The following is a 25680-nucleotide window of genomic DNA, read 5'->3' as shown; positions in this document are numbered from 1 at the left end:
TATATTCCTTAATTTAGATCAAGTCACCGATAGCTTTTACTGGGGCTCCTAATCTGGAACGAAGGTTTTAATTAACCTCTTAGAATCCTAACGGTCCTTATATTAGCCGTAGCTTAAACCGGTTGATTCCGATACATAGATATGGTTAATTCGCACGAAAAGGCGAAAACCGAGAATGGAGTATGATTTGGACCCAACAAGTTCAGTGACTTGTTTTATATGGGTTTATAGTTCATACTCTGGATTTTGGGGTTCAAATAATATAATTTGACCCGTATCGGCTAATGTATGAAAACTAGTTTCATAGGCCGAACCGTGCGCGCAATAGGCGAAACGGTTAACCATGAGAGTCGTACGCTTATTTCCTAAGTCAATATGCCTTAAAAGTATTTTGGTATCAGTAGGATACCTTCCGTAATGCCTGTAACGAGTTTAAGTTAATATTATGCCCCGTAGGGGCTTTTCGGTCATTTTAAAGACTTTTAAAGAGCTTTTCGGGTTCTACAGGAAATCTGAGTTTCCCGAACAGTTTATGAAGTTTAAAATACTTTATTTATTATTTAAAATCAGTGGTAACTGGAATCGGGTCAAAAGACCTTGTAGAACTCCCGTTTTGGCCAAAAAGGGCATATTCGGTATTTACCGAACCGTAGCCATAACCGCAGGTTATGAGCAAGGTAAAAATTATTAAAAACCTTTAAAATTCCCAAAATATTATTTTACCACAGTGGGTAAATGTTTTGGTGACGAAAACTTGGGTTAGATGGGCGTTATGCTAATTGCGCCGTTAATTACAAAACTTTCTTAAAAGTGCGCCTTTTAGCATAACTCTCATTCTAGGCCTCGGATTGACGTGAAACTTTAAGGACATGCTTATAATTTAACAAGCAAGGTTTTGGTCCGTTCACGTGTCCGAAATACTCGTTTTAATTTTAAAAGGCCGTTACGGTCAACTTTTTGGCGAATGACGGAAATACGTAAAAGACTTGGATAACTCATGAACCGACCACAGAGGCGTATACCAACATGTGACCTGGTCCTAAGAGAGTCCTAAGGTATATTTATACCTCACTAAAACGGGTCAGAACTGAAGTCAAAGCAAAAGTCAAACTTTTGCGACTTTCGGCTCCGAACCGGTTCAATATAGTAAATGATCGATTCAAACGAGCGCAAACAAGTTTATATACTTATTATCATGTTTTATGATTGTCAAAACAGGTTCCATAGTATATACATTACAGATTATGCAAGATTCGCCAAAACGACATTCTGTTGACTTTTTGGGTGCACGTTTGACTCGACATTTGACATAGTTAGAGTGGTGATCAGTGGGAACCCTTTTAGAGGTTTATTACCCACATAATTACCAACAAATAACCATTCTTGATTCGACAATTCACTGAATCATTTGTGAGTTATCGCTAAGTCGACCGTTAGTTACGACGGATCGACTTTTAAGCTAAAACTAAGTTAAAGCTCAAATGGGAAAGGAGTGGAACACTTACTGAGGTCCTATGCACCAAGTGTGACCACTTGAGAGGAAGTTGGAGCTCCAGAAATGTCCAAATGATGCAGATGATGGGGTGTGAACTTATGGTTGCAACTTAGGCTTTATATAGTGGTTTCAAGCACCACAATTGATTGACAACAAAGTCTAGCACACACCACAACTGATCAACACTTGTCCTTAGTGTTAGGGGTCGTTTAGGGGTCATTTGGAGGTGTTTAAATGCAGATCATGGCTCTTGGAAGGCTGAACAGCCAAGTTAAGCATGTTTCTGCATCTGGGCGCCTGACGCGGCCCGCATGGGGGAACCAGGCACTTTGTACGCGGGTCGCCTGAAGTTTACTAACCAGGCGCGTTTAAGAGAAGGCTCGCGGCCCGCCTCAACTTACCTTGAAACCTTACGCGGGTCGCGTTAGGTTATGTTTTCAGGATTTTTAAATCCTTTGTAATCATGATCAGAATCTTGCCAAATCTTTCGCAATGATTACCGAATCTTTGTAATTAATAACCTGACCTTTCGGAACCGAAGAGGTAACTTTGCGAATTGGCCCTCGGTTATTTACGATTAAGGGCCTCGCGTTATTTATGTGAATTATTAAGTCCCCGGTTTATTTATTATATTGGAAAGCCTTAACTTTCACTGTTGACGCTTTTAACCCTTCTTCTACGAATTCGATCGTAACTTTCTCGTTTCATATCGAAACTTCGCGAAATTCATATATATTATTTTAGTGAGGGTATAATACCGTTACAAGGTCTTTGGAACGTTAAAGGGTCACTCAGAGGTATTATTAAACATGTTGACACAGTTAACCCCTGTAGTTTGTAATCTCTCACTTTCTTCCGCGTTTTGTTTTTGTACGATCTATAATTTATTCGTTTGAAGGTTTAAGCATTATTTAGGGATACTATACAGTATATTTACCCCTGTTGACATTTATAACCCTCGAATTTATATACTTTCAAGGTTTGTCAAAATTAGTCCTTTATTTATTATAGATGCCACGTGTAAACAAATGACACGTGTTAACACATCATTGGACACAAAAATTCGAGGTGTTACATCCTCACCCCCTTAAAATAAATCTCGACCCGAGATTTACTCAAATAAATAGGGGTATTTTTCTTTCATTGTAGCTTCGACTTCCCACGTATATTCAGGACCTCTACGAGCATCCCATTTGACTTTTACAATCGGTACGTGCTTTCTGCGAAGCTTCTTCACCTGTCGATCTTCAATCGACAAAGGTTTTTCTATGAACTTTAAGCTCTCATCTATATGCACATCTGTGTGTGGAATCACCAACGATTCGTCGGCGAAGCACTTTTTGAGATTGCAGATGTGGAACACATTGTGAATTCCATTGAGCTCTTCAGGCAAGTTCAGTTTATAGGCAACTGATCCGACTCGTTCAATGACCTCAAAAGGCCCTATGTATCTCGGACTCAGTTTGCCTTTCTTGCCGAAACGCATCACCCCCTTCCAGGGTGACACCTTAAGTAATACCCTTTTCACCCACTTCGAAGTGAAAATCTTTACGCTTTGGATCAGCGTAGCTCTTCTGCCTATCGCGGGCAGCCTTGAGACGTTCCCGGATCTGGACAATCTTGTCCGTTGTCTGGAAAACAATCTCTGGTCCCGATAATTGGACCTCTCCTACTTCCGCCCAACAAACAGGCGATCTACATTTCCTACCATATAATGCCTCAAAAGGCGCAGCCTTTATGCTGGTGTGGTAGCTATTATTGTAGGAGAATTCGATTAGGGGTAGGTTCTTATCTCAGTTATCCCCTAAATCGATCGCACATGCACGAAGCATGTCTTCTAGCGTTTGGATAGTACGCTCACTTTGACCGTTCGTCTGTGGATGGTAAGCCGTACTAAAATTTAAACGCGTGCCCAAAGATTGCTGGAAACTTTTCCAGAAGTGAGATGTGTATCTAGTATCCCTGTCGGAGATAATAGACACAGGTATGCCATGTAAGGCTACAATCTTATCAACATATAGTTGGGCTAACATATCGGAGCTATACGTCTCCTTGATGGGTAGAAAGTGAGCTGATTTAGTCAGCCTATCGATTATGACCCATATTGTATCGTTTCCTTTCCTGGTTTTGGGTAACTTGGTTATGAAGTCCATAGTTACGCATTCCCACTTCCACTCGGGAAGTTCAGGCTGTTGTAGCAAGCCAGATGGCTTTTGGTGCTCGGCTTTGACTTGAGCACAAGTCAAGCACTTTGCTACGTGGGCGGCTACAGACTTTTTCAAGCCTATCCACCGACAATTTGCCTTTAGATCCTGGGCATCTTATGGCCATTCTTAGTTGTTGCTTAATTGGGGTTGCGGTAATTACTATATAAGCAATGTGAACCGTCTTTCTTATTTAATAATATAAAACTTTCAGAATATTGAGTGAGGCTATATGAGCCTACATCTTAAACCCTACTTAATCAAGGTTTCGATTGTTCTATAAGCAGTATGGAGTTTTCGTAATACTCCAGCCCACAGCGGGATGTTAAAATTAATTCTACCTGCCTTCCAGGAGGTAAGCAGGGAAAACTTAAGAGAAGATAATCTAGATGCAGGGAGACTACCGAGATTTTTCATATCTCAGGCTCCAGTTCATTCATTATTGTTTGTGCCAAACAAGTGACACATATAAGTCCACGAATTTCTAATTCGGGAACATTTACTTGGGCAATTCTATTCTGGATATCTTCTTTGAATACTACTAGTCGATTTTAGTACTATATGACCATTGGGATATCTCATGGGTTCCATGTATTAAACCTCCATACTGATCAGGCATGGAAATAATCTATGGGGCACATTAGGATACGCCAATCCTCATACGGTACTTTTATCAACATAGTTTGGCATTCGCAGGTGATAGAAAAACAATGAAAGAAGAAAATAATTAAAATAACATATGTTGTTGTACTCTATGCGAAGGAAGAGTACTTTTAGATTTTTCGAAAGGATTTTTTTGCCGATACGAAAAAAATCGGTTACTAATGTTCCCTTGGTAAATTATACTTTGCGGATAATATAAAAGTTTGCTAAGCTTATGGTTTATGAAGATTTATGATTGCCTGTATTAAATCAGGACACTTAGCAGAATTTATTAATGGTAAAAGATGATGAACATACTTGATGACATCGTAGACTGCCCTTTGGCGTTCATTAGGTGAGTTCAGGCATTTCTTATTTTAGCCCTTTCCAGGCTTAGCTGCACCTGCTTGGCAGCTTTATGGCATCTATCTCTAATACGGTCTTAGTCATCACAGTCATGACAGAATGTATTCTCCAGGTCCCTACATTCCGAGGAAATGATGACCTGTTCCTTAGCAGATGTCACACTGCCTGGGTTTTGGTTTTATTCGACACTGCCCCTAATGTCTTTGCTAGCAATTCTTACATACAGGCTCTTACCGAACCTTCGTTGCTTTTTATTAAGTCTGTATTCGCTCTCTTTCTTAGATTTATGGGAGTTATCTTCCTCCTTTGGTTCGTCCTTCATATACGAAGTGTGAACCAAACTCTTTTCATGAGCAATTGGACATGGTTTTGAATGAAATTCAGAGCGGGGAGCATTCGGCCCTTGGATTGTTTCATGAACTTTCCATGGTCCTTTCAACTGCTGCGTCAACCATATCCAGGAGAGTAACTCCATTAATATTGAGGTTTATGTTTGTAGTTTTTATTAACTTTCGTCGCATTAATAGTATTGCGACTGTTGTCTACCTCATCCGAGTCTTCCATACTCGAAACTTGGTACTAATCACTAAGATTTAACAATTATTTAGTCATCATTCTGATGACCTGACTTAGATTAGCCACGGCATTCATAAGCCGTATGGGTCATTTTGTTCTAAACATTCTTAGTGAATGCTATCGGGATGTATATCTATTACATTTAGCTTAGGTCACAAAAGGATTATCAATGGCCTTTAAGGTTTGGAGCTAGTCCAATATCTGTTTGACAGGGGACCATAATGCCACAACTGTCTTTGTCACAAGGACGTTTATAAATAGCTCAAAGGCTATCCTTACATGGTCTTGGTTATATATATGTATATACATAAATGGCATAGAAAACTGTCGCGAGGGACGTAGAAGGATATGGCAATAAGCCCAGTCTTGAAGAATATAAGTAATCATATGGCACGAAGGCCTTGTCGTAATGACATTTAGGTGTGGCACAAATGGCCTTGTCTCTAGGATGTCTATAGGATATGGCACTAACACCTGTCACCAGTGATGTTAACATTTAATATGTTAACTTGTCACGAACGACTTATTAAAGCGTGGAGGCTAGTCGTAGGTGACTTGTAGTATAAATTGTGGGTTTGTCACAAGGACATCAATTCGTAGGTTGCAACTTCATTAGATCAAGAGTCTTAAGGCTTGAACACAGTTCTTCACCTTTTGGACAGGGAGTCATAGACTACCACCGTCATCGTCTAGACAGGCGATTTTCTTGACAGGAAGGCAATACCAATTAACATCACTCGTGGATGTCTATTTATATTACTGTATCTACCGATATTAATCATGATCATTTAGATCGCGTGGACTATTAGGTTTAGGTATCATTCTACCATTTTGAATAGGGGATCATAAGGATCACCCCTATTTTGTCTTATCGAAATAGAGTAAAGTATAGCCCGTAGGGATTTCATCACTAGGGATGTCAATATCATGAGTTTATGATCATCATATTGATGCTATTAGTCAGGATTGCAATGATAGTATAGAGTATAGGATTTGAGTATAGCTCACTCCCTTGGGCAAAGAATCACAAAAGATTACGATTGCCTTGTCTCAATTGGATAATATAATATGGCCCTTTAGGCAAAACATCACTAATGGCCGTTTATAATAGGTTTATCCTATTAGATGATTTAAGTCATGATTGCGTTAATTATATTGACTATTTCTGGCTTGAGCATAGCTCCCACCTTAGACAAGGAATCATAAAGATAACAATGTCTATGTCCTAAATGGATAATATATTATAGCCCGTAGGCAAAACATTTCTAAGGATGTTAAATAATATTATCATCGTATTAGATGATATTAGTCATGATCGCATTGATCATATAGACTATTATGTTTGGACATAGTCCAATATCTTAGACAGGCGGTCAAAAACCATCACTGTCATTGTCTTATCGGACAACAAGTTTAGCTCGCAGGCATTTCATCACTAACGATATGATCATCCCATATAAGCCATGATTTCTAAATCATTAGCCTAGATAAGGGAATTGGAAGAATCCAATATAAGGATGACTTTTGTGATTTTCCCGAATCACATTTGTCAATAGTGTTAACACGTGCTTAGGTGTTAACAAGGATCTGAATCCCTTGAGTAGGTTTCACCATCTTGGCCGTGTAGGCTAGGTCTCACCTTCAAGATTCTTTTTAAACTGCATACTGGCAGGGAAAAGAGGGATGTTTATTTTATTTTATTTTTTTTTTCAGGATTTTTATCATAAATCCTAATTTAATAAAATATAATTATGGCACAAGAGACCAAGTCACAGGGACAACTTTATATTATCAACCTTGATTTTGTAGAATTAAGGTATTTAGGCCTGAACGTGTTCTTGCCTTTTCTTGACAGGGAGTTGTAAGTTACGACTGTCTTTATTAAAATTTCTGGCCTGGGGGCCTATCAATTATCATCTCGTAAGATGTTAAGACATATAGTCATTGCACTGATGATACGTTCAGCGGTCACAGTAATGACATGACGACATGATCAGTGCCATTAATTTAATCAACTGTCATTCAGTGGTCATAATAATGACATGACGGCAGGATTAGCACTTAATTTAATCAACTGACGTTCAGTGGTCATAATAATGACATGACGACAGGATTAGCACTTAATTTAATCAACTGACGTTCAGTGGTCATAATAATGACATGACGACAGGATTAGCACTTAATTTGATCAACTGTCGTTCAGTGGTCATAATAATGACATGACGACAGGATTAGTACTTTAATTTAAATCCATTGTCGTTCAGTGGTCATAATAATGACATGACGACAGGATTATCGTCTAGAGGGCTTTGAGCATAGCTCATCCCCTTAGTGATGGGGAATCTCAAAAGATCACAATTGTCGATGTCGCAATCGGACAGTGTATTGTAGCCCGTGGCACTTCCTCCTTAAGGGATGATTATTTTAATAAGGAAGTCTTGGAATAACCCAATCTAGGGATGACTTACGTGATTTTATCGAACCACGTTCTCCAGGAGTGTTAACATTTTACGGATGTTAACAAGGAATTGAATCTCCTGAATAGGTCCTACCATCTTGGCCTCGTCATATAGGCTAGGTTTACCCTTGAGATTTTTTTTTGGAAAAAATAATGCCTACTGGCAGGGAAGGAAGAATATTTATTTTATTTAGGATCTTATCACGAATCCTAGTTTATAAGTTAATAATAGCACAATTGGCCTAGTCGCGTAGACAGTTTAATTTATAAGCCATGACCGTCTGGGATCGAGGCATTTAGTAATAGCACAAAAGGCTTAGTCACGTGGACAAGTTTAATTTATAAGCTATGATTTCAGAGAATCACAGCATGAAGGTATTCTGGCACAATAGGCCTAGTCACTAGGACATTTATAATTTATAAGCTAGGATTTCAGAGAATCAAAGCCTTAAGGTTTGAACTTAGTTCATTACCTTTTTCTGACAGGGAGTCATAGACTACCACTGCCTTTTGTCTTATATGACAATTAGTATGACCCGTAGGCATTACATCACTATTGGATGTTTAATAAGTTTGGCCCGTAGGCACTACACCACTATTGGATGTTTTAATAAGTTTGGCCCGTAGGCACTACATCACTAATGGATGTTTAATAAGTTTGGCCCGTAGGCACTACATCACTAATGGATGTTTTAATAATTCTGGCCCGTAGGCACTGCATCACTAATGGATGTTTTAATAATTCTGGCCCGTAGGCACTGCATCACTAATGGATGTTTTAATAATTCTGGCCCGTAGGCACTGCATCACTAATGGATGTTTTAATAATACTGGCCCGTAGGCATTGCATCACTAATGGATGTCTTAATAATTCTGGCCCGTAGGCACTGCATCACTAATGGATGTTTTAATAATACTGGCCCGTAGGCATTGCATCACTAATGGATGTCTTTATAATACTGGCCCGTAGGCATTGCATCACTAATGGATGTCTTTATAATATTGATCACCTTCATTGGTGATTTAACCCACAATTTATATATCATTTAGTTGGGTTTTGAAATCCTTTAAAGGATTATTGTATAAGAATGACGTGCGTGATTTTAACGAATCACATCTGCCATGAATGTTAACATGCGTACAGAGGTTAACAGGGAATCAGAATCTTTTCAGCTAGGTCGTACCATCTTGACTGATCTTAAAAGACCCCAAGCTAGGTTTCACCCCCTTAAGATTCTTTATTTAGGCAGATCAATAAAAAGGAATGGTTTTGATTTATTTAATATTTCTTATTCAGAATGAAAGTCTAACTTAATCATTCCATTATATAAAAGTGAAAGTATAAAGTTGCCCTAAGCGGGACTTGAAAGGAACAATGTTGTCCTCGTAAGGACTGAAAGATAATTATGTCCTTATAAGGACTAATAAGGAAACGATCTTCAGCAAGAGGAGTTTCGTCTTCATTCACTTCCTGAATGCTTTCTCCTTGGTTGCACGTTTCATCCTGGCCGCGGTACGAAGCTCAGCAGTTCGAGACTCCGGATGTGGAGACTTCCTATTACAGCTCCTTCGCTTGGCGACGTATAAAAATTTGGAAGCAAAATTTCCGGATCAGAATTTAGAATATTCCTATGTTAAGTCTAGACTCAAGCATGTGCAATTGTGTCATTGAGATTAAACACATAAGGATAGTGTTTAATTCACTCAATGTTGGCTCTGATACCAACCTGTCACACCCCGATTTCCACGTGTCTCACCGGTGGGCCCGGTGGGGGACTACCGTGACGATGTTGGCAACAATATAGTCAAACCACACAATTATATAATGCACAGCGGAAGCATAAGATAAATATATAAATTTCAACCTCTGATCGTAATATCAAAATGTATTACAGGGGTTGGATATATCCACAGTGGATCGTAAATAGATATAAAGTATTGTTCCATCAGATACTTCAATCAAGCTTGCGAGACTTATCCCGACGCTAGGGAGCTAATACCAGCCAATTACGTTTAGGTACCTGCACTTAATCTTTTTGGGGAAAATACGTCAGTTTACACTGGTAAATACATTCAACTGACACATTTAAAAATGTTTATTAAAATTGATTTGAATGCACAAGGCACAAACTCTTTTATAACTTGGGAAAATTCATAATGATCTTGTGAACGTTTTACATGTTCTTTTATGCGTTCAGTAGCCCGGGTCGTGCCGGGTTAAAGATTTATAGACACACCACGTTTGCGTAAAACCGTAGTACAAAAACCAACGGCTACGTCTTTTAATTTTAATGTCGACACTTTATACCGGGTGTACGCCTACACCGGGATGTCGATGGTCGTGGCCATTTCGTAAAATGATGCCAAGGATATCCGGGACAACGGTCATTAAACCCCCCAAAGGCTTATAAGCAACAAAACTGTTTAAATGAGCCGATCATATTTAATCAATTAACCACCTAAGCGATGGAATTATATAATGCTCAATCAAGCGGTATTAATATACCGTAACCCAAGCCCATATAGGGGAAATAAGTCAAAAGTATTTACCTTTGCAAGTATATTCCTTAATTTAGATCAAGTCACCGATAGCTTTTACTGGGGCTCCTAATCTGGAACGAAGGTTTTAATTAACCTCTTAGAATCCTAACGGTCCTTATATTAGCCGTAGCTTAAACCGGTTGATTCCGATACATAGATATGGTTAATTCGCACGAAAAGGCGAAAACCGAGAATGGAGTATGATTTGGACCCAACAAGTTCAGTGACTTGTTTTATATGGGTTTATAGTTCATACTCTGGATTTTGGGGTTCAAATAATATAATTTGACCCGTATCGGCTAATGTATGAAAACTAGTTTCATAGGCCGAACCGTGCGCGCAATAGGCGAAACGGTTAACCATGAGAGTCGTACGCTTATTTCCTAAGTCAATATGCCTTAAAAGTATTTTGGTATCAGTAGGATACCTTCCGTAATGCCTGTAACGAGTTTAAGTTAATATTATGCCCCGTAGGGGCTTTTCGGTCATTTTAAAGACTTTTAAAGAGCTTTTCGGGTTCTACAGGAAATCTGAGTTTCCCGAACAGTTTATGAAGTTTAAAATACTTTATTTATTATTTAAAATCAGTGGCAACTGGAATCGGGTCAAAAGACCTTGTAGAACTCCCGTTTTGGCCAAAAAGGGCATATTCGGTATTTACCGAACCGTAGCCATAACCGCAGGTTATGAGCAAGGTAAAAATTATTAAAAACCTTTAAAATTCCCAAAATATTATTTTACCACAGTGGGTAAATGTTTTAGTGACGAAAACTTGGGTTAGATGGGCGTTATGCTAATTGCGCCGTTAATTACAAAACTTTCTTAAAAGTGCGCCTTTTAGCATAACTCTCATTCTAGGCCTCGGATTGACGTGAAACTTTAAGGACATGCTTATAATTTAACAAGCAAGGTTTTGGTCCGTTCACGTGTCCGAAATACTCGTTTTAATTTTAAAAGGCCGTTACGGTCAACTTTTTGGCGAATGACGGAAATACGTAAAAGACTTGGATAACTCATGAACCGACCACAGAGGCGTATACCAACATGTGACCTGGTCCTAAGAGAGTCCTAAGGTATATTTATACCTCACTAAAACGGGTCAGAACTGAAGTCAAAGCAAAAGTCAAACTTTTGCGACTTTCGGCTCCGAACCGGTTCAATATAGTAAATGATCGATTCAAACGAGCGCAAACAAGTTTATATACTTATTATCATGTTTTATGATTGTCAAAACAGGTTCCATAGTATATACATTACAGATTATGCAAGATTCGCCAAAACGACATTCTGTTGACTTTTTGGGTGCACGTTTGACTCGACATTTGACATAGTTAGAGTGGTGATCAGTGGGAACCCTTTTAGAGGTTTATTACCCACATAATTACCAACAAATAACCATTCTTGATTCGACAATTCACTGAATCATTTGTGAGTTATCGCTAAGTCGACCGTTAGTTACGACGGATCGACTTTTAAGCTAAAACTAAGTTAAAGCTCAAATGGGAAAGGACTGGAACACTTACTGAGGTCCTATGCACCAAGTGTGACCACTTGAGAGGAAGTTGGAGCTCCAGAAATGTCCAAATGATGCAGATGATGGGGTGTGAACTTATGGTTGCAACTTAGGCTTTATATAGTGGTTTCAAGCACCACAATTGATTGACAACAAAGTCTAGCACACACCACAACTGATCAACACTTGTCCTTAGTGTTAGGGGTCGTTTAGGGGTCATTTGGAGGTGTTTAAATGCAGATCATGGCTCTTGGAAGGCTGAACAGCCAAGTTAAGCATGTTTCTGCATCTGGGCGCCTGACGCGGCCCGCATGGGGGAACCAGGCACTTTGTACGCGGGTCGCCTGAAGTTTACTAACCAGGCGCGTTTAAGAGGAGGCTCGCGGCCCGCCTCAACTTACCTTGAAACCTTACGCGGGTCGCGTTAGGTTATGTTTTCAGGATTTTTAAATCCTTTGTAATCATGATCAGAATCTTGCCAAATCTTTCGCAATGATTACCGAATCTTTGTAATTAATAACCTGACCTTTCGGAACCGAAGAGGTAACTTTGCGAATTAGCCCTCGGTTATTTACGATTAAGGGCCTCGCGTTATTTATGTGAATTATTAAGTCCCCGGTTTATTTATTATATTGGAAAGCCTTAACTTTCACTGTTGACGCTTTTAACCCTTCTTCTACGAATTCGATCGTAACTTTCTCGTTTCATATCGAAACTTCGCGAAATTCATATATATTATTTTAGTGAGGGTATAATACCGTTACAAGGTCTTTGGAACGTTAAAGGGTCACTCAGAGGTATTATTAAACATGTTGACACAGTTAACCCCTGTAGTTCGTAATCTCTCACTTTCTTCCGCGTTTTGTTTTTGTACGATCTATAATTTATTCGTTTGAAGGTTTAAGCATTATTTAGGGATACTATACAGTATATTTACCCCTGTTGACATTTATAACCCTCGAATTTATATACTTTCAAGGTTTGTCAAAATTAGTCCTTTATTTATTATAGATGCCACGTGTAAACAAATGACACGTGTTAACACATCATTGGACACACAAATTCGAGGTGTTACAAATGCCCATAGGTATTGGATGGCGGGGATCCAAAATCTTTGACCCCCTCATAAGTTAACTACTATTAATACTATAACCCGGCTATTTAGGACTGTATCCCTGCTGACTCAGACTACTTAGCCGAGGGTAACGTCACCGCCAAAAGCGGGGCCTACCATAAGTTGCATTAATAACTTAATTCATTATCTTCCAATAATCCGACCCTTTAGGATTGTATCCTTGCTGACTCAAACTACTGGGTTGAGGGTAACGTCGCCTTCAAAAGAGGGGCCTACTACAATAACTAAGATAATCTCTTAAACAAGTGCAAAAGTGCGAAAATAATCAAAGGTTATACTAATACACGAGTCGGATCCAAGTGATTCATCTTGTCTATCTGTTTTTATTTTATTTTATTTTTCAGCATTTAGTTAGTTTTTATTTTCTTAGTTTAAAATCATTTTTCTCACTTTTTGATTTGATTAGACGTTGAGGATAAACCGGTATTAAAAGCTCTTGTGTCCTTGGACGACCTCGGTATCTTACCAACACTATACTACGTCCACGATGGGTGCACTTGCCCATATGTGTGTTTAGTGTTAGTGAATATCGTGTTTTATAAATTTAAAACTTGGCTAAAGGTGTAAAAAGGGCTTAATTATACATCTAAATTATAGATACACCGACACACATCAAGTTTTTGGCGCCGCTGCCGGGGACACAAGGATTTTAAGAAAGTTAGGAATCAACGGCCTAATCATATTTTTATTTTTCTTTTTAATTTTTAGGATTTTTCTTAGTTTTTCAGCTTCTGCAGAGCTTAGCACGGGCCGTGCCTGGACGGACCCGTGCCCAACATCGTTACTGGCAGTTTTTAGTTTTCCAGGTTACAGAAGGCTGACCACGGGGCCGTGTCGGTGCAGCACGGGGCCGTGTCCAACTTCCAGTAACTGGGATCTGGAAAACAGTAACTGTAACTCCGACCACGGGCCCTATTCGTTGAACACGGGGCCGTGGTGAACCTTCTGACCAGCATTCTTTTTTGTTTTTATTGCAGGACTTGGAACCCGACGCCAATCTTACATAGTGTATGAGCTCCAGTTCTAATAAGGACATAAAGGAACCTCTAGAAGAACCCGAACGCTTTCTCAGAAAAAGATTAAAAGCTAAAAATCAAGAGAAGGTTTCGGGTGATCCACCTCCAATGGCGGACCAACGTACCCTCATGGATTATCTACGACCTACCGTAGGTAACCTAGGCGCCGCTATCAATGCTCCGAATGTCGAAGCTAATAACTTCGAACTTCGGCCGCATTTGATACAAATGCTCCAAACCTCCACAACCTTCCACGGGCTTGCGGACGAGGATCCCCATCTACATATCACCAATTTCTTAGAAATATGTGATACCTTTCGGATCAACAGAGCATCAAATGACGCCATCCGCCTCCGTATGTTTCCTTTCTCACTAAAAGACCGAGCGAAAGCTTGGCTCAACGCCCTCCCAGCTGGATCGGTAAACACCTGGGATGAACTAGCCCAAAAATTTCTATTTAAGTATTTCCCTCCCGCTAAAACTGCTAAATTAATGACTGAAATTAATACATATTCACAAGAGGACGGGGAATCCTTATATGAAACTTGGGAAAGGTTCAAGGAGCTATTACGCAAGTGTCCACATCACGGCCTTGCAATATGGCAACAAGTATCCACTTTCTATAATGGATTGTTGCCACACACAAGGCAGACACTTGATTCTAGCTCCGGGGGACTTCTAGGTAATCGACGCCCACACGAAATATATAATCAAATTGAGGAAATTGCTCAAACCAATTTTCAATGGCACACCCCCCGGGGGAATAAATCTATTGCCCCGGGCGCCCATAAGGTCGATGAAAGCACTTCTTTACAAGCCCAAATCGAGGCCCTTTCTTCAAAAATATAAAAATTGGAAATGACAAAATCAGTCTCGGTTATGGCTTGTGAAGGGTGTGGTGGGTCACATGAAAATTGGAGTTGTATGAAAGAAACGGACGATCAACAAGAAATGGTAAACTACATTGATAATAGACCTAGGCCGTCAGGTCCCCCAACGGGAACTTACAACCAAGGATGGCGAAACCACCCAAACCTTGGTTGGAGGGAACCCGGCAATAGTAGTAACCAACAAACCCAACGAACAAACTTTCAACAACCAAGAAATGACTCACAAAATTTCACTCAACAACAAAGTGGACGAGAAAGGCTCGAAGATACTATATCTCGCCTCATCTCCGACACTGAAAAGAAAAACTCGGAAAGATTTCTACAATTAGAATCAAATTTTAGAAATCAACAAGCTAGCATTCAAAACATAGAAAAACAATTAAATCAAATAGCTCAAAATTTTGCCGAGAGACCGCAAGGCGCATTACCTAGCAATACCGAAACAAACCCAAAAGCGCAAGTTCACCTCATCACGCTACGAAAGCGCACCGTGGGACCTGCAGAAGCGCCACCGCCAACAGAAGAAACAGTACCCACACCTCTGCAGGAGAAGAACTCCCCTCCATCACCAGAGCCTACCAAGGCTCCTCGAGTTCCATACCCCGGTAGGTTAATTCGTCAAAAGACCAATGAGCAATTCGCAAAGTTCGAAAGTCTGTTAAAACAATTGCATGTCAATATTCCTTTTATCGAGGTCCTAACCCAAATGCCCAAATACTCTAAATTCATGAGGGACTTCCTTACGCATAAAAAGAAAATTGAAAATTTGCAATTAGTCAATTTAGGCGAAGAATGCTCTGCACTCGTACTCAATAAACTTCCCCAAAAGAAAATCGATCCCGGAAGCTTCACGATTCCCTGTTCAATAGGGGAATCCCCCGTTCGTAATGCTCTAGCCGACCTTGGGGCTAGCATTAACCTCATGCCCTCATCTATGTTTAAAAGACTCGGCTTGGGAACCACGAGTCCCACAAAAATGAGCATACAACTCGCTGATCGCTCCGTCAAATTTCCACAGGGTGTCATCGAAAATGTTTTGGTAAAAGTAAGCAGATTCGTCTATCCAGCCGACTTTGTCATACTAGATATGGAAGAAGACACCGAGGTTCCCCTCATACTAGGAAGCTTGGGAGTCTGAGAGAAAAAGAAAGAAGCTTGGGAGTCTGAGACTGCATTTGGTACATTCAACAAACCTCCGAAGCTGATGGCTATAGAAGACTATAGTAGGTGGTCTACAAAATTCGAAGACTGGCTGATGGCATTCGCATTTGCAAGCTGGAAAAGTATGAAAAATGGATATGCAAATGGAAAGAAGAATGGTGAAGCATTGAGATCAGCTGAAGAAATTGAAGGATTTGTAGCCGAGCAAAAGTGTGTGGCATTACTGTTTCAGTCAGTGCGGGAAGACATCATTTCGTTGATAGACTACTCTAATGCAAAAGATCTATGGGAAAAACTCAAGAAGAAATGTCTAGGAAGTAAAGAGATTGTAAAAAATAAAACGAAACTTCTTAGAAAAGAGTTCGACATGTTTGGTTGTCTTAAAAATGAATCGGTTTGCAAAATGATTGAAAGGTTCGGTCATCTGGAGCTGGAGCTTGCACGACATAAGATCACGTATTCTGATGAAGAACTTGTTGACAAACTGTTCGATTCATTACCAGATGAAGTGGATTGGAGATATTACGCACTGATGCTGAAGAACACTATTGCTCCTAAAGATTTGACTCCAGATTTGGTGATTGAGAGACTTGAAAGTCATGAGCTAGAACTGAAGAAAACATACAAAGTCAATCACTCATCTTATCAGCAAAACCTGGATTTGTACTATCCAAAAAGCTTGATGCCGAAAGCTACTTCTCCAAAAACTGCATTTTCTGCTGAGAATGTTTCTTCAGCAAGCAAAGAAAGTCAAAGCAGTCCAAGCAGTGGAAGCCACAGTGGTTATCACAGTGGATCTACGTCTTCTGCAAATCGTTCTGATGTGAAGTTTTCTTGCAACATCGCGATAGATTTGAAGAACGCACAGAATTTTGATGAGGAGTCGGCTAAGCAACAGATGGTTTTCTTGGCATCTGTGTTGGAATCATATGAAGGGTTGGTGGCTGGTAAGATCGGGAATACAAATCTGACGAAAGAAGATTACGATCAGATAGACCCCGAAGAAATGGAGCTGATCGACATTCGTTGGGCGATGGCAAGTGCAGTTCGACGTGCACAACGCTTCATGGAGATTACTGGGAGAAAGACGATCGGTGGTCCATCTACAAAGTTGGGGTTCGACAAGTCAAAGGTGACATGTTTTAAGTGTAAGCAGAAGGGTCACTTCAAGCGGGAATGCAGAAATGCATATGTTGATGAGTTAGAGAATCCGTTTCGAGATGATTACTACAAAAAGGCAATCTATCATCAGAATAAATCCGAGCCGCCTAGACTGAAGCAGACTGAAGATAACAGAGACAAATCAAGGGCTCTTGCTGTGATTTACGATGATGAGGGGTACGATTGGAGTAAGGAAGTGTTACTGGAAGAAGATGCGGTTGGTTACGCATTCATGGCAAATGATGATGAACCGATTCCATGGAAAGATGATCGTACTGACGAGCAGAAGTACTGTTATCGAAAAATGATTGCTGAAAACAGAATCTTGAGGATCTCTCACATTTATCTAGAAGCAAGAAGAGCAAATAGATGGGATCCAGACAGAGAATGCTATCTTGATCGGTATGGAAACATTGCGATTGATGACAGCACACTCGATATGGAAGCCATCATCAAGGAGATAAAAGAAGATGATGAGTACTGGCAGCACAAGTGGTGGGGAACGCCAACAGAGAAGATGATTGAAGAAGAGAAAGAAAAAGAGAGAAAGGAGAAAGAGGAGAAAGAGAAGAAAGAAAAAGAAGAGTTTGAGAAAGTAAGGCAGGTTGATACTGGTATTATCGATACTACGCAGGAGTTGACAGCAGAGAACCTGGGAAAGATGGCTGACAAAGTGCTGGCCGCGAAAGCACTTGAGGTAGACTCTAATTCTGTGACTGAGTCAAAGGGCCAGGTCAGTCCAAATGCGTCAACAAATGCGTCAGGTAAAAAGATAGACGGAAATGCTGACTGCAAAAATTGCAACAAAGAATGCAATTTTTGTAGCACTGTCACGTATCTAAACAGTGAGAAAATTAAGAATCTGTCAACGAAAGTTAAAAATGTTGAGGATCAGATTCTCGGTCGTGACAAAACCGTAAAAGATTCAACTGAACGGATTAAAGAATTAACTGCTCAAATTGAAACTGATAAAATTGAACATGAGAAAGTTAAACGTGAAAATGAAAAGTTAATTCTTGAAAACCGTCAAATTTCTGAAAAGTTCGAGAAACTTAAAGTATTGTGAAAGATAGTGATGATCGAAATGGCAAAACATATAAAGAAAATGAACATCTAAGAGTTGTGGTAAGAATAAAAGAAGAATCAATTAACTAACAACTGGATGAAATTGCTAAACTGAAACACAAAGTTCAAGAAGCTGAAATTGAAAACGAACGAATTCAGTTGAAGTTAAACAGCTATAGCTCAGCAAGCTTTGTTTTGCAGCATATTGTTCCCAAACCCATAGGTAAAAACAAAGCTGGCGAGGATGTGTTTTCTGATGGAACGGGTGTAGGTTTTCACAAAGTTCCACCGCCAGTTTTGGATAACTACACGAAAAAGCAATCTAGTTTGGTTGAACTTGAGGAAGAAACTGAAGTTAAACTTCCTGAGAACATTGATGTCACGTTCACGTCTTCCAATGACGAAAGTGTCCAAAATGATGTAGTAAAAAGTGTGGTTGACAAAGTGCTTAAACCGGATTGTGACACTTCTGAGGAGGATGGGTGTTTCTTGGATAAATACATTCCGAAACAAAAGTCCAAGAACAACTTAAAAGATGAGCCTGGTCTTGTCATGTACAAGATGTCAGGATCGGATAAGTTGTTTTCGGATTCAGAGTTTCCGATCAAGAATATAAATATGAACAAGTTGACAAATGTTTTTAAACTGGTTGAAGTCGAGTTCCAGCAGTGAATAATCTGAGTCGAAAGAAAGATAGGGTTTACAACAAGAAATCTGTTAATCCACCACGTTTGTACAATAACAACAGAAACAACTGGTCGGGTGGTTATCAGGGGGGTAAACCATATCAGAAAAGAAATGTTCCAAACAAGAGGTTTGTCGAGAAGAAAAAGTTTGTGAACAGTTCGAGTTCACTAGCTGATGAAGAGAAACAAATTTTTTCGAAATCTAATAAAGAGTTCTTTGAAAAGAGAGCTTCACAGGCTCAGTCTGAAGGCACGAGTCGGGTAGCTGATACTCGTACTTGTTTTAGGTGTGATCAGGTTGGTCACATTGCACGAAAGTGTACTTATGTGAAGCCTAAGACTGAAGTTGTGAAAGTTCAACAGAAGAAGGTTGATGTGAAGGGTAAAGCACCGATGATTGTTGAGAAAAGGGTTGTTGAAAAGAAGAATGTTAAAATTGACAACTTAAAAGTGAAAAATGAACCCGTAAAGAAGTTGATAACTCAAAATGGTAAATTTTACAAAAGGGTTGCAGTAACTCAATAGACGTGGAAACCAAAAATTGAATCAAAAGTTGAGAAGAAAGTTTCAACTTCTGAGGTGAAAAAGGCTGAAGAATCAATTACGGTTGATTATGATGCAAATTTTCCACCTCTCAAGGCTGAAAATTTCAAAATTCAAATTGCGAGAGTCAAGGTTGCACCTAAGGCTGATGAGGCCTGGGTGGACTCGATGTTTGACTAAACAGTTTGAATTGCCGGAGCTTCTTGGATTGCGAAGCATGAATCGGCACCTTTCTTGAAGTTGTTTAAGTGATGATTTGTTATGTGCAGGATCTTCCAAAACTTGTATCCAGGTGGATCATGGAGAGTGGAGCATCGAGACATATGACAGGGAAGACTGCATTACTGTATGATGTAAGAGACATTAACGGTGGTTACGTGGGTTTTGCGGGTAATCAAGGAGGAAGAATCATAGGTGAAGGAACGTTATCGAATGGCATCGTAACGTTTGAGAGAGTTAATTACATCGCTGAGCTGGAGAACAACCTGCTGAGTATCTCCCAGATCTGTGACAGGATGTATACTACTCATTTCACCGACAAAGAATGTTTGATCTTGAAACCGGGATTTGTGGTACCTGAGGAATGGATCATCATGCGGGCACCAAGAGTCAATGATCTGTACGTGTTGGACATGAGCGTTGCTACTACAACCACGGGTCAGGCTCATTGTTTTGTGTCCAGAGCAACGGAGAAAGAATCAAGGTTATGGCACCGAAAGATGGGGCATATTCACTTAAAGAAAATGAATCACTTGGTGCATAACGATTTGGTGACAGGAGTGCATGTCAAAGGTTTTCATCTGGAAGGGGAGTGCATAAGTTGTGTCAAAGGCAAACAGAAGAAAAAGTCACACCCTACAAAGCAAGTCAACTCAGTTTCAAGACCTTTAGAAAGACTTCACATGGATTTGTTCGGTCCAGTGAATGTTAAGAGTATAATAGGAGATTACTACTGTTTGGTCGTGACTGATGATTATTCCAGATTTTCGTGGGTTTCATTTTTGAAATCAAAAGACGAAACGTTTGACAGCTTGATGGCGTTGTTTAAAAGAATTGAGAATCTGTACCAGAGGCCAATCTGTAGAATTCGCAGTGATAATGGTACTGAGTTCAAAAATAGTAAGATGGAAGAATTTTGTGACGAACGAGGTATACTGCATGAGTTTAGTGCTCCGTACACTCTGCAGCAGAATGGAGTTGCAGAACGCAAAAACCGGACGCTAATCGAGACAGCCAGAACGATGCTTGCAGACTCTAAGTTACCAATTAATTTCTTGGCTGAAGCTGTTTCTGCTGCATGCTATACTCTCAACAGAGTTCTTACTGTGAAGAAGTTCAACAAGACGTGTTTTGAGCTAATCAATAACCGCAAGCCGAATTTGAAGTATCTAGAACCGTTTGGATCTCCCTGTACGGTGATAGAGCCTAATGGAAAGTTTGGTTCGAAGAGCATTGAGGGTATCTTTGTTGGTTATTCAAGTCCTACACGACGTGTATTCGTCCCAAGTGAAAAGCGGATTATTGAAGCTGCAAATGTTGAATGTCAAGGTTACCCTATGCCGCCACAGAATCCTGGTGATTCATGGCGTTATCATTATGACAAACTTTGGGATTCGTTAGACATGAGAGAAGAATCAGAGGAAGAAGAAGATTTCTTTGATGAGCTGGATATTTTGCGAGAGTATGAGTCGCAGCTCAGGTTCCCAGCGGAGTATTCTGAGAGACCTCGGGACACTTCAAACAACGATGAAGCAGGTCCTAGTAATGCTAGTGAACATGATGATGAAGTTGCTCCTGGTAATCAGTCGGAGGTGAATGATGATCAAGAAGTTGATAACATGCCAGTATTTGATCATGGTGATTCAGATCTTGAGGGGGAGCAGATCCAGTTGTCAAGTCAAACAAACCAAGTTGGTGAACAAGATGCAGAGCAAAATGTTACTAATCTGGAGGGAAATGTAGATGTTCCAAGCGAAGTGATGCCGCGAACTCTGTCTTATCATCCAGATGAGTTGATCATAGGAGAATTGCAATCGGGCGTTCGCACGAGAGGCCAAATTGACCAGGGCCTTACATGTTTTTATTCTACAGTAGCACCTTTACAAACTGAATTTTCATTAAGTTGTTTTATCTCGCAGGTCGAACCGAGAACTTACAAAGAGGCGCTTACTGAAGACTCTTGGGTCAAAGCAATGCAAGAAGAGTTAAGTCAGTTTGAAAAGTTAGGAGTGTGGAAGTTAGTGGATTTGCCAGATGGTCAAAGGAAAATCAATACAAAATGGGTTTTCAAATGTAAGAGGGACGACAGAGGAGTGGTTGTAAGGAACAAAGCTCGACTCGTTGTTCAGGGCTTTAGTCAACAGGAGGGAATTGATTTTACCGAAGTCTATGCTCCTGTCGCACGACTAGAGGCAATCAGAATTTTCCTAGCATTTGCATCTTGGAAGAATTTCAAAGTATATCAGTTGGATGTTAAGTCAGCGTTTCTTTATGGGAAGGTCAAAGAGGAGGTTTATGTTGGTCAGCCGCCGGGCTTTACTGACCCAATCCACAAGAACAAAGTTTTTCTGCTGGACAAAGCGTTGTATGGTCTACATCAGGCGCCGAGAGCCTGGTACGAGACTTTGTCTCAACACCTACTCGCTAACCAGTTCATACGTGGAAAAGTGGATGCCACTCTCTTCACTAAAGTCGTTGATGGTCATCTTCTGATAGTACAAATTTATGTGGACGATATAATTTTTGGGTCAACGAATGAGAAATTGTGCAAAGATTTCGAACAGGTGATGAAGCAGAAATTCGAAATGTCATCAATGGGGGAGATGAAATTCTTTCTGGGTTTACAAGTTGAACAACTACCTGAGGGAATTTTCATTCATCAAACGAAGTATGTGCATGATATTCTAGAGAAATTTGGAATGTCAAGTTCTACTCCAGCTGCTACCCCACTTGCGACTAATCATGGGATTCACCCAGATCTCACCGGAGACAGGGCTGATGAAACGTTTTACCGTTCCATGATAGGTTCTTTGATATATCTGACTGCTTCACGTCCTGATATTATGTACCCAACGTGCCTCGCAGCAAGATTTCAGTCTAACCCGAGAGCATCGCACATGATTATTGTCAAGAGGATATTACGTTACCTGAAAGGTACTCCGTCATTGGGATTATGGTATCCTAGGAAAGGCGATTTTACGCTCGAAGGGTATTCCAGTTCGGATTTCGGATGCTGCAAAGTCAACGCGAAATCAACAACTGCAGGATGCCAGTTCTTTGGTCCTAGATTGGTTACCTGGCAGTGTAAGAAACAAACATCTGTGGCGCTATCTACATGTGAAGTGGAGTACATTTCTGCTAGCAGTTGCTGCTCTCAGATCCTGTGGATACAACAACAGATGCGCGACTACGGTTTGCAGTTTCTTAACACACCTCTTTTTGTTGATAATGAGGCCGCAATTAACATTACTAAAAATCCAGTACATCACGCTAAAACTAAACATATAGAAATTCGTCATCACTTTATTCGCGATTGCTTCGAGAAAAAGTTGATACGAATTGAGAAAATCCACACTGACGAACAAAAAGCTGATTTGCATACCAAAGCTTTTGATAAAAATCGGTTTCAATATTTGTTAAAACTTAATGGTATGAAATTGCTTTCAGTGTCGGATGGGGTTGTGAGCGTTGATGAGAGTACTGTTGCGGATGACGACGAGAAACAATCTGCAATGGTTTGTCGCTTTTTTACGTGTTTTGGTATTTAGGGGGAGATAGATAGTTGTACATAGTTTTACTTTTAGAAAATACAAAAACAGTAAAAAATGAAAAAAAAATACAAAAACATGATAAAATTGAAAAATAGCTTGTGTTTATAGGGAAAATGATAGTACATCAGCTAGAAAATTACAGTATGCTAAAGATTTGGAAAGACAAAATGAGTTAAACAGTCTCACAAACGATGTGTCGATAGGTTTTCGTACATTTAGTAAATTTATTCGGGATATAAACCTAAAATTTCAAACTTGTGAAATTCGTGGGGAACACTACTTGGATATATAGGTAACCCCTGAAATCTCGTTTGAAAGGTCCCATATTCTGAGATACTTGGTCTTTATACTCAGTGATATCTGGGGTATTATTCCGGGACTTCTGCTGTATGGAAGTACTGACCTAGTCCCCGAATAATACTTTCTGCAAAATGCTTGAAACATAGCATCGCCCTCAGCAAGCTGATGAAACAATAAAATTGATAGTCGCTGCTGTTGTAATTAAAAGATCCTCTAAAGGGGACACACCAAAAGTCGAGCCGTCATCTCTCTGCTGAACGGAAGTTCTGACCTGAGCTCTCACGGTTTCTCACCTAACCCCTTACAGATATCATATGTGGTATACTCACCTGTAAGACTGAATATCTGGGATTCTAGATACGGGAGTATATTCAAGAGGTGGGACACATGAATTGAGCTAAGTTCCTAATTCACATAAATCGTATCCTGAATAGATTGAAGTTTGTGTGAGAATTTAAGATGGATCAGTATATTGACAATCGAGGTGAATTGTTTAAGTCTGAGTATGTAATGTAGCTTAACGGTACTGGTAATTTGTCTGAAAAGCTGATATGATTCCCTGACACGCTCGCCAAAAATAAATTTGTAAATAGTTTACTTTCTGCAATTTAAGTTTTTCTGTTATTTCATTTCTTAGTTTAAAACACATTAAAATCCAAAAAGATTTTATGTCTGCTTTATTTTAGACAAACCAAAGTGGAAAGTTGATTGTCGGATTCTAGAAAGATGAAGCAGATGCAGGAGATTCTGAGCTGAAGAATGAGGAGAGCTTATTTTGTTGGAAGTTTGTTTGTTTTCTGAGTCACAAACAAGTTCATTAACTTTGTTGGACCGTTTCGGTGACCTTAAACGTCAGCAAAGGTAGTTCATCTCAGTTTACAAAGGCGGAATCAAAGTAAACTAAGTCAAAACAGCTTGTTCCTTCCAATTTCTCTTTCTATTACTGATTTCGAGTCTTTACAATGATTCTAATACAAATCCGACAGCACCTTGACTCACAAATACACACATCACCTCTACTGACCGTTTGAAATGAACTGCTATATATAGACCCAGCCCCCTTCCGTTTGAATCATGTTCAAACGATCGATCATTCAAACGACCAGGTGACTTCAAATGACCAGGTGACTTCAAACGGCCAGGGTTCAAACGGATAGACTGTTTCAAACGGCCAGCACTAATTCAAACGGCCAGGCATCCTAAAACCTATACAAACCCTAATTTAATCATGTTTATGCACTTGATTAACCTATCTAGACATAAGACTTGATAAGACGTAGTCAGCAGACATTAAGTGCACCAACAGACTCCCCCTTGGATGTTGACGAAGTCTCCGGCGTCAAGTCTTTAGTCTTTGTCTCTTCACAACTTTGTCTCCTCATTGTACCAACTCAATCTTCACAGGTTCAAAATCTTTTCCTAGCTCCATCATCAGTCTTCCCTTTGGATGTTGATCCAGACTCCTCCTTTCACAGACTCCCCCTCTCAGTATGCTGGGATCTGAGGTCTTGTTCTGGTTCAAGCTTTGACAATTAGCTTCCGTGGGAATGATGAAGTCCAAAACCTGTAACTCAAACCATAACATTACACTTCTATCTTTTCAACAATAAACCACAAACACAATCAGCTTTAGAAATCCACTCAAGTATTCAAGTTCAAATTAATGACCCTGATCACTTGATTAACATACCAAGTTCAATTTAATGACCCTGGTTGATCTTTTGATGAATCAAACTGATTTAGTAAAATTAGTTTCAACTTTTTCTGAAAATAACAAGTATCAAGTTAATGAACTTGTTTGTGACTCAGAAAACTAACAAACTTCCAACAAAATAAGCTCTCCTCATTCTTCAGCTCAGAATCTCCTGCATCTGCTTCATCTTTCTAGAATCCGACAATCAACTTTCCACTCTGGTTTGTCTAAAATAAAGCAGACATAAAATCTTTTTGGATTTTAATGTGTTTTAAACTAAGAAATGAAATAACAGAAAAACTTAAATTGCAGAAAGTAAACTATTTACAAATTTATTTTTGGCGAGCGTGTCAGGGAATCATATCAGCTTTTCAGACAAATTACCAGTACCGTTAAGCTACATTACATACTCAGACTTAAACAATTCACCTCGATTGTCAATATACTGATCCATCTTAAATTCTC

At 39.7% G+C, this 25680-nt stretch overlaps 1 non-coding gene across 1 annotated transcript; it reads right to left on the bottom strand.

The window, feature by feature from the left end:
• Nucleotides 1–14432: 14432 nt before the first annotated feature.
• On the bottom strand, nt 14433–14539 carry LOC118489924. The gene has a single exon (XR_004887936.1). It is a non-coding gene; the product is annotated as a small nucleolar RNA R71 (small nucleolar RNA).
• Nucleotides 14540–25680: the final 11141 nt, after the last annotated feature.

The sequence above is a fragment of the Helianthus annuus genome, chromosome 2, assembly GCF_002127325.2.
Source record: "Helianthus annuus cultivar XRQ/B chromosome 2, HanXRQr2.0-SUNRISE, whole genome shotgun sequence".
Classification (NCBI taxonomy): Eukaryota; Viridiplantae; Streptophyta; class Magnoliopsida; order Asterales; family Asteraceae; genus Helianthus; species Helianthus annuus.
This window is presented reverse-complemented; position numbering and strand designations above follow the sequence as displayed.